General features: G+C 46.3%; 1 pseudogene; it reads right to left on the reverse strand.

Moving 5' to 3' along the window:
* Positions 1-400: 400 nt before the first annotated feature.
* LOC139832197 (uncharacterized) lies at positions 401-3621 on the reverse strand (annotated as a pseudogene).
* Between the last annotated feature and the right edge of the window lie 4100 nt (positions 3622-7721).

The raw sequence follows: 7721 nt of genomic DNA on the forward strand, positions 1-7721 counted from the left end.
TTCTGTTTATATTTTCGTTTTTAAAATCTAACACTTTTAAAAACTTTTTTCGAGAATTTTTTTTTTCATAAAATTTGAACAGTTTTCTGAAACCAAAACAGTTTTTAAATTTGAACATTTTTTGGATTTGAATATTTCTCAAAACTCGAAATTTGAACAATTTTTTAACTCGAATAATTTTCAAAATTGAACGTTTTTTGAATATGAACAAATTTCGAATTTGAACGATTTTCATATTTGAACAATTTTAAAATTTTCAAATTTGAACGATTTTCGAATTTGAATGGTTTTCAAATTTGAATGCTTTTCAAATTTGAACATTTTTGAATTTAAACATTTTCTCAATTTGAACAATTTTTAACAACCAACAACAACAACATCAACAACCAAGCCTTTCAGTCCCAAATAAGTTGGGGTAGGCTAGAGTTGAAACCCATAAGATCTCGAAGCCAAGTCATGGTTCCGGAACGTGGATAGCTAACTTCCACGCACCCCTATCCATGGCTAAATCTTTGTCGATATTCCAAACCTTCAGGTCTCTCTTAACGGACTCCTCCCATGTCAAGTTTGGTCTACCACGACCCCTCTTAACATTCCCCGCACGCTTTAGCCGTCCGCTATGCACTAGCGCTTCCGGAGGCCTCCGTTGGATATGTCCAAACCATCTGAGACGATGTTGGACCAGCTTCTCTTCAATCGGCGCTACCCCAACTCTCTCCCGTATATCGTCATTCCGTACCCGATCCTTTCTTGTGTGGCCACATATCCATCTCAACATGCGCATCTCTGCTACACTTAACTGTTGGATATGTCGTCTCTTCGTTGGCCAACACTCCGCGCCATACAACATCGCAGGTCGGATAGCTGTCCTATAAAACCTGCCTTTTAGCTTTTGTGGCACTCTCTTGTCACAGAGTACGCCAGAAGCTTGGCGCCACTTCATCCAACCAGCCTTGATTCGATGGCCCACATCTTCATCGATATCGCCATCCTTCTGCAACATGGACCCCAAATATCGAAAAGTGGCTCTCTCCGGTACCACCTGCCCACCAAGGCTAACCTCTCCCTCCTCGTGCCTAGTAGAACTGAAACTGCACCCCATGTATTCAGTTTTAGTTCTACTAAGCCTAAAACCTTTCGATTCTAGAGTTCGCCTCCACAACTCTAACTTTCTATTAACCCCCGTTCGGCTATCATCGACTAGCACCACATCATCCGCAAAGAGCATACACCATGGGATATCTCCTTGTATATCCCTTGTGACCTCATCCATCACCAAATCAAAAACATAAGGGCTCAAAGCTGACCCTTGGTGTAGCCCTATTCTAATTGGAAAGTCATCAGTGTCGCCATCACTTGTTCGAACACTTGTCACAACATTATCATACATATCCTTGATGAGGGTAATGTACTTTATTGGGACTTTGTGTTTCTCCAAGGCCCACCACATGACATTCCGAGGTATCTTATCATAGGCCTTCTCCAAATCAATGAACACCATATGAAGGTCCTTCTTTTGCTCCCTGTATCTCTCCATCACCTGTCGAACCAAGAAGATGGCTTCCATGGTAGACCTCCCAGGCATGAAACCAAATTGGTTTTTGGTCACGATTGTCAACCTTCTTAAGCGGTGCTCAATGACTCTCTCCCATAGCTTCATAGTATGGCTCATCAGCTTGATTCCATGGTAATTAGTACAACTTTGAACATCCCCCTTGTTCTTGAAGATTGGTACTAAAATACTCTGCCTCCATTCTTCGGGCATCTTGTTTGACCGAAAAATAAGGTTGAAAAGCTTAGTTAGCCATACTATCGCTACGTCTCCAAGTCCTCTCCACGCCTCGATGGGGATACCATCAGGACCCATCGCCTTGCCTCCTTTCATCCTCCTTAACGCCTCCTTAACCTCAGACTCCTGGATACGTCGCACAAAGCACATGCTGGTATCATCAAAGGAGTCGTCTAGCTCAATGGTAGAGCTCTCAACCTCTCCATTGTAAAGGTTGTCAAAGTACTCCCGCCATCTACGCTTGATCGCCTCATCCTTCACAAGAAGCTGATCCTCTCCGTCCTTGATGCATTTGACTTCGTTGACATCCCTCGTCTTCCTCTCCCTAAACTTGGCCATCTTATAGATGTCCCTTTCGCCTTCCTTCGTGTTTAAACGTTGGTAGAGGTCCTCATACGCCCGACCCCTTGCTTCACTCACCGCCCGCTTTGCAGCCTTCTTCGTCACCTTGTACTTCCCCATGTTAGCTGCACTCCTGTCCAGATATAGGCATCTGAAACAGTCCTTATTCTCCCTAATAACCTTCTGGACCTCATCGTTCCACCACCAGGTATCCTTAGCTTCCCTTCTACTTCCCTTAGTCACCCCAAACTCCTCTACAGCGACCTTCCGCAAGCCGGTCGCCATACTCGTCCACATCATGTTTGCATCGCCTCCTTCCTCCCAAGGGCCCTCCTTAATAACCCTCTCACTGAAAGCCTGGGATGCCTCACCCTTGAGCTTCCACCACTTTGTTCTAGCGACTTTGGCGCGCTTACCCCGCTGGACACGGATCCTAAAGCGAAAGTCAGCAACCACCAGCTTATGTTGAGGGACCACACTCTCTCCAGGTATCACCTTACAATCGATGCAGGCGCGTCTGTCTTCTCTTCTAGAGAGGACAAAATCAATCTGGCTAGAGTGTAGGCCACTACTGAACGTCACTAGATGGGATTCTCTCTTCCTAAAAAGGGTGTTAGCTACGATCATGTCATAGGCTAGAGCGAAGCTCAGGACGTATTCTCCTTCTTGGTTCCTGATGCCATAGCCAAAGCCCCCATGCACCCTTTCAAACCTGTGTTAGATGTACCCACATGGCCATTGAGGTCTCCTCCTATGAAGAGCTTCTCACCAATAGGTATCCTCCTGACCAAGTCCTCTAGGTCTTCCCAGAACTCCCTCTTGGTGCTCTCATTGTGGCCTACTTGTGGGGCATACGCGCTGATAATATTGAGGACTAGGTCCCCAACGACCAGCTTGACAAGGATCATCCGGTCCCCTTGCCTCTTGACGTCCACAACTCCATCCCTGAGGCTCTTATTGACCAAGATGCCTACTCCATTTTTGTTTGAACTTGTCCCCGTGTACCACAACTTGAAACCGGTATCCTCCACCTCCTCCGCCTTCTGTCCCTTTCATTTGGTCTCTTGGACACATAGGACATCAACACGCCTCCTCACCGCCGTATCAACTAACTCCCGTAACTTACCCGTCAGGGACCCTACGTTCCAGCTACCTAAGCGTATCCTCCTAGGCTCGGCTAACTTCCTTACCCTCCGCACTCGTCGAGTCAAATGCAGAGACCCTTGCTCATTTTTCACTACACCGGGGCGTCGGTGCAGCGCGCCACTAAGGATGCGGCGACCCGACCCTTGCTCACTTATCACCGTATCCAGATCAAGATACGGCGCTCCACCAAGGGGGTGACGGCCTGGCCCTTGCCCATTTGACACCACACCCGGGTTCCGATGTGGCGCGTCGCTAAGAGGGTTACGCCCCAACGAGGTTCCTTTGGGTTTCATCTCCATAAGAGTGGCTGGGTTTTTTACGTTGGCTCGCCCCGCCTATCACAACCCTCCTCCTTTATCCGGGCTTGGGACCGGCTATGTTGAGACAACATAGGCGGAGTTAATTTGAACAATTTTTAATAATCAAAATTTTCAAATCTAAAAAATATAAACAAAACCGAAAACAGAAAAAAGAAAAGAAACCAGAAAAAAGAAACTAGAAAAGATAAATAGAAAAAAGAAAAAACGAGGCTAAACAGCCACAAATGGGCCTGGCCCATACCCGACCAGGGGGTGTGCGGTGGCCGGTAGCCACCGACCTAGTCGGTGTATAGGTTTTGCCTGCCCACCACCCCGCAAGTAGCGGTACAACAGGTTGTTTTTTTACCTCTTTTCTTCTTCCTATTTTTTTCTCTCTCTCAGCTTTGCATAATTTTCTCCACTACATTACTACTCCCTCTATTTTTATTTAGCTCGTGTTCTTTTGTTAGAAACACAGTACAAACATAGACACTAACATACACATGCATACACACACCCCTATGAATGCACACGGCGGCTGAGAGCGGGAGGAGCGGCGGAGCTCGGCCGGGAGGCGCAGCAGAGGGCCTGCGTGCGGCGTGGGGTCTGGAGGCGGCGGCGCGATATCTGCGAGGCAGCGTGGGCCGACCTGGGTCATGGAGGAGGAGTTGGTGGCGCCACGATGGGCCTGCCGGCACCGATCTCCTGGAGGCGGCATGGAGGCTGCATGGAGGCTGTAGAGGCGGCAGGGAGGCTGCCAGCGCCGGTGGTCCTAGAGGTGGCGTTACGGGCTAGATCTGGGCTCATTCCGGGCTTGATCTGGGTCTTAGGGTCGCGACTGTGGAGTGTTGTCGGTGCGATGGCGATGGTTTGTCGTGCCCTGGACTGTGCCGAAGGTGGGAGATGACATAGGTCGGCGTGTCTTGGCCGTGTTGTAGGTGGAAGACGAAGGTGGGAAGTTCATGCGAGTCGCTGGAGACCACGACTTCACGACTACAATAGCAAGGAGCTGCGGTGGCGGTGGTGCGAGTCCACATGGATAGTGTTGTACCAATACTCTAAGGCTAGGTGATGGTGACAATACTGATGAAAGTCCTGCCTGACCTTGGTCGGGCCGGCGGCGACGGCGCCCGTGGATGTCATGTTCCTCCTTGGAGGCGTTGCCGAGTAGTGTCCCTCGCTCTTTTGTGGTTTTGGGAGTTGTCTCCGGGCAAAAGCTTAGATCCGGAGTTGGATCGGCATGATGGCGGCATCCTCGACGTCTTTTCTCTAGTTGGAGCATCGTGTTCGGAGACAAGGCTTGGAGGTCTTTGTGGCGCTCCTCCGGTGTTCGCCGCTGTTCATGGCTAGTCTTCGACGGCGCAATGTACGTCGTCGTCGGTGAGTCCAAGATGGTGCCTTTCTCAGGTCTAACCAAGTCCCGCCATCTACTTAGCCACCTCCTTTCGGCATCAAGGGTGGGGGGTGCGTCGGCAAGGGAAGCCAGTGGGAGCTGCTGTTCTCTGAAGGTGACCGGCGTCGGTCGAGACGCGGCGTTTGTGATTAGTGTAGGACATGCTTTTCTTGTTTTGTATTAGTGTTGTTGATGGTGGCTGTCTTCGGACCGGCCGGAGTGGAGTTTGTACTACGCTCGTTGTCTGCAACGAGTTGTAGTCTTCTTGTATTTCAAATTCTGCCTTCTATAAAGATATGGCACGTCCTTGGCGTGGTCTAAAAAAAAAAAGAATGCACACACGCGCAACCTACCTCTATGAGCGTCTCCGGAAGACTGAATCGGCGGATTGGATATCGAAATTGACGAATTCACCACAGACGTCTCGTTGTCGATGGAAACATCGCCTCCCACTTAATAAATATTCCGCCTTTATAAGCCACACAGATGGCGAACCTAGGGTTTTGAATTTTGGTGGGCTAGGGATACAACCACCCTTTGGTTCTAGTTTAATCAAAGTCAAGTTGTCAAGCTTAACAAAAAAAACGAAAATATGAACAACCTTAATACCAAATCCATTTTATATGAAATATAGTTTACGAAGATTCTAATATCATAGACTTTAGACGTGTAGATGGTGATATTCTTTTATAATTGTTTAGTCAAACTTTAAAAAGTTTGGCTTTAACTAAACCAGAACACAAACAATATGTAACAGTTGACTAACAATGGAATGTTAAGCAGGGGTCAAGGAGGGGTGAATTTTTTTAAATAATACATTTAAAAAACGACAATATTACAGGTTTTTAAAAAATTACGAATCTGTGACCGGGTCGGCCATGTGTTGGCCGATCGGCGATGGGCATGCCTGTTTTTATAGAGAACACGTAGAGAAATAGCGGGAGAATCAGGCGGGGGAAAAATAGCAGGAAAACGGTTAGCGGTGGTGGCGGGAGAAAATGGTAGGAAACGCAGGCCAAGGACTAAACTGCTAAGCTAAACACATCGCTGTAGTGATCATGGAGACGATGAGTTCTAGCAAGCCGATCGGCAGCCGGTAGGCCGATTACCAGCCCGGCCCTATCAGCAGGTGAAATTTTGAAAATGCGTAATATTGTAGTAAATTTTAAAAAATATATTACTTAAAACGATTCACCCAAGGAGGGACCTCGCAGTTAATTTATGGCTTGATTAGCTCGTTATGAAAATAGAATACATATAGTTTTCTGCCAAAGTCTATTTTTAAATGTTTGACTAATTATATAGAAAAACTATGAACATCTACAATACCAAATGCACATGATATGAAATTATATTTGGTGGTTCTAACAATATTTGTTTGGAATTACAACTATTGACACTTTTTTCTTTATTGTTGGTTAAATTTAAAAGAGTTAGAGTTTGACTAAAAACACTATGCCTCCTATTTTGAAAAGGAGGGAATAATAATTTGTTTGATTTATAAGAGGAGCCAGAGGCCACCCTAGTCCCAATGTACCACCGCCATTATTGAAACCTGTAAAAATGTGTGGAAGACACGAGGAACACAACAGTTTAAATGGTCTGTAATTTGGGTAAAGGGTTTAAACAAGCTAAACCAAACTTATAATACTCCCTCCCTCTAACAAAAGATGTTCCAACTTTATCTAAATTTGAATATATCTAGACGTGATTTAGTGATTTAGTGATTTAGTCTATACGTACATTCAAATTAACACAAAGCCGTTACATCTTTTACTGGAGAGAGGGCGTCTAAATTTGTGGAGGCAACCTCGTCGCCACCTCTGCTGCTACCTGAGCCACCAGGTTAGCCACAAGCCCATTGACGGCCGATATAGGGGGTGACTGTCGCCTTGGACTCATAGAGGGGTTGTGAATCGGCAACTTGCGAAGGGATTTGAGAGTTCTCAACACAGACAAGCGCATGGCTAAAGTCATCACAGAAGAAGTCCTACACACTTGGGAACAAAGACATGGTTTAAGTGGACAACACAAATCATACCAACATCATCCTAAATCAGAAGAGCAATACATTGTAACTTTGGATAGCACAAACTCTAGCAACATCATGGTAGCTCAGCATATTTGGGACAAACAAGGAACCGAAAATGTGACACCCTAGCAAGCTCATGATAACTCATCACAATCGGGACTAACACTAGTAGGGAAATACTCTTCAGTGGCGCATCAAAAATGGCATTCTGTGGCGCATTAGCAGTGCGCCACATAACCTATGCCACTAAAATGGTAATTCTATGACGCACTGATGTCTACGCCCCCTCCTTTTCCTGTAGACAGTGTTGGGCCTCCAAGAGCAGAGGTTTGTAGAACAGCAGCAATTTTTCCCTTAAGTGGATCACCCAAGGTTTATCGAACTCAGGGAGGAAGAGGTCAAAGATATCCCTCTCATGCAACCCTGCAACCACAAAGCAAGAAGTCTCTTGTGTCCCCAACACACCTAATAGGTGCACTAGTTCGGCGAAGAGATAGTGAAATACAGGTGGTATGAATAAATATGAGCAGTAGCAACGGCACCAGAAAAGTGCTTGCTGGCGTGTAGTTGATGGTGGTAATATTGCAGGCAGTAGAAACACAGTAAAACAGTAAACAAGCAGCGATAGCAGTATTTAGGAACAAGGCCTAGGGATTAGACTTTCACTAGTGGACACTCTCAACTTTGATCACATAACAGAATAAATAGATAGATGCTAGA

This window comes from Lolium perenne, chromosome 6, assembly GCF_019359855.2.
Source record: "Lolium perenne isolate Kyuss_39 chromosome 6, Kyuss_2.0, whole genome shotgun sequence".
Lineage (NCBI taxonomy): Eukaryota > Viridiplantae > Streptophyta > Magnoliopsida > Poales > Poaceae > Lolium > Lolium perenne.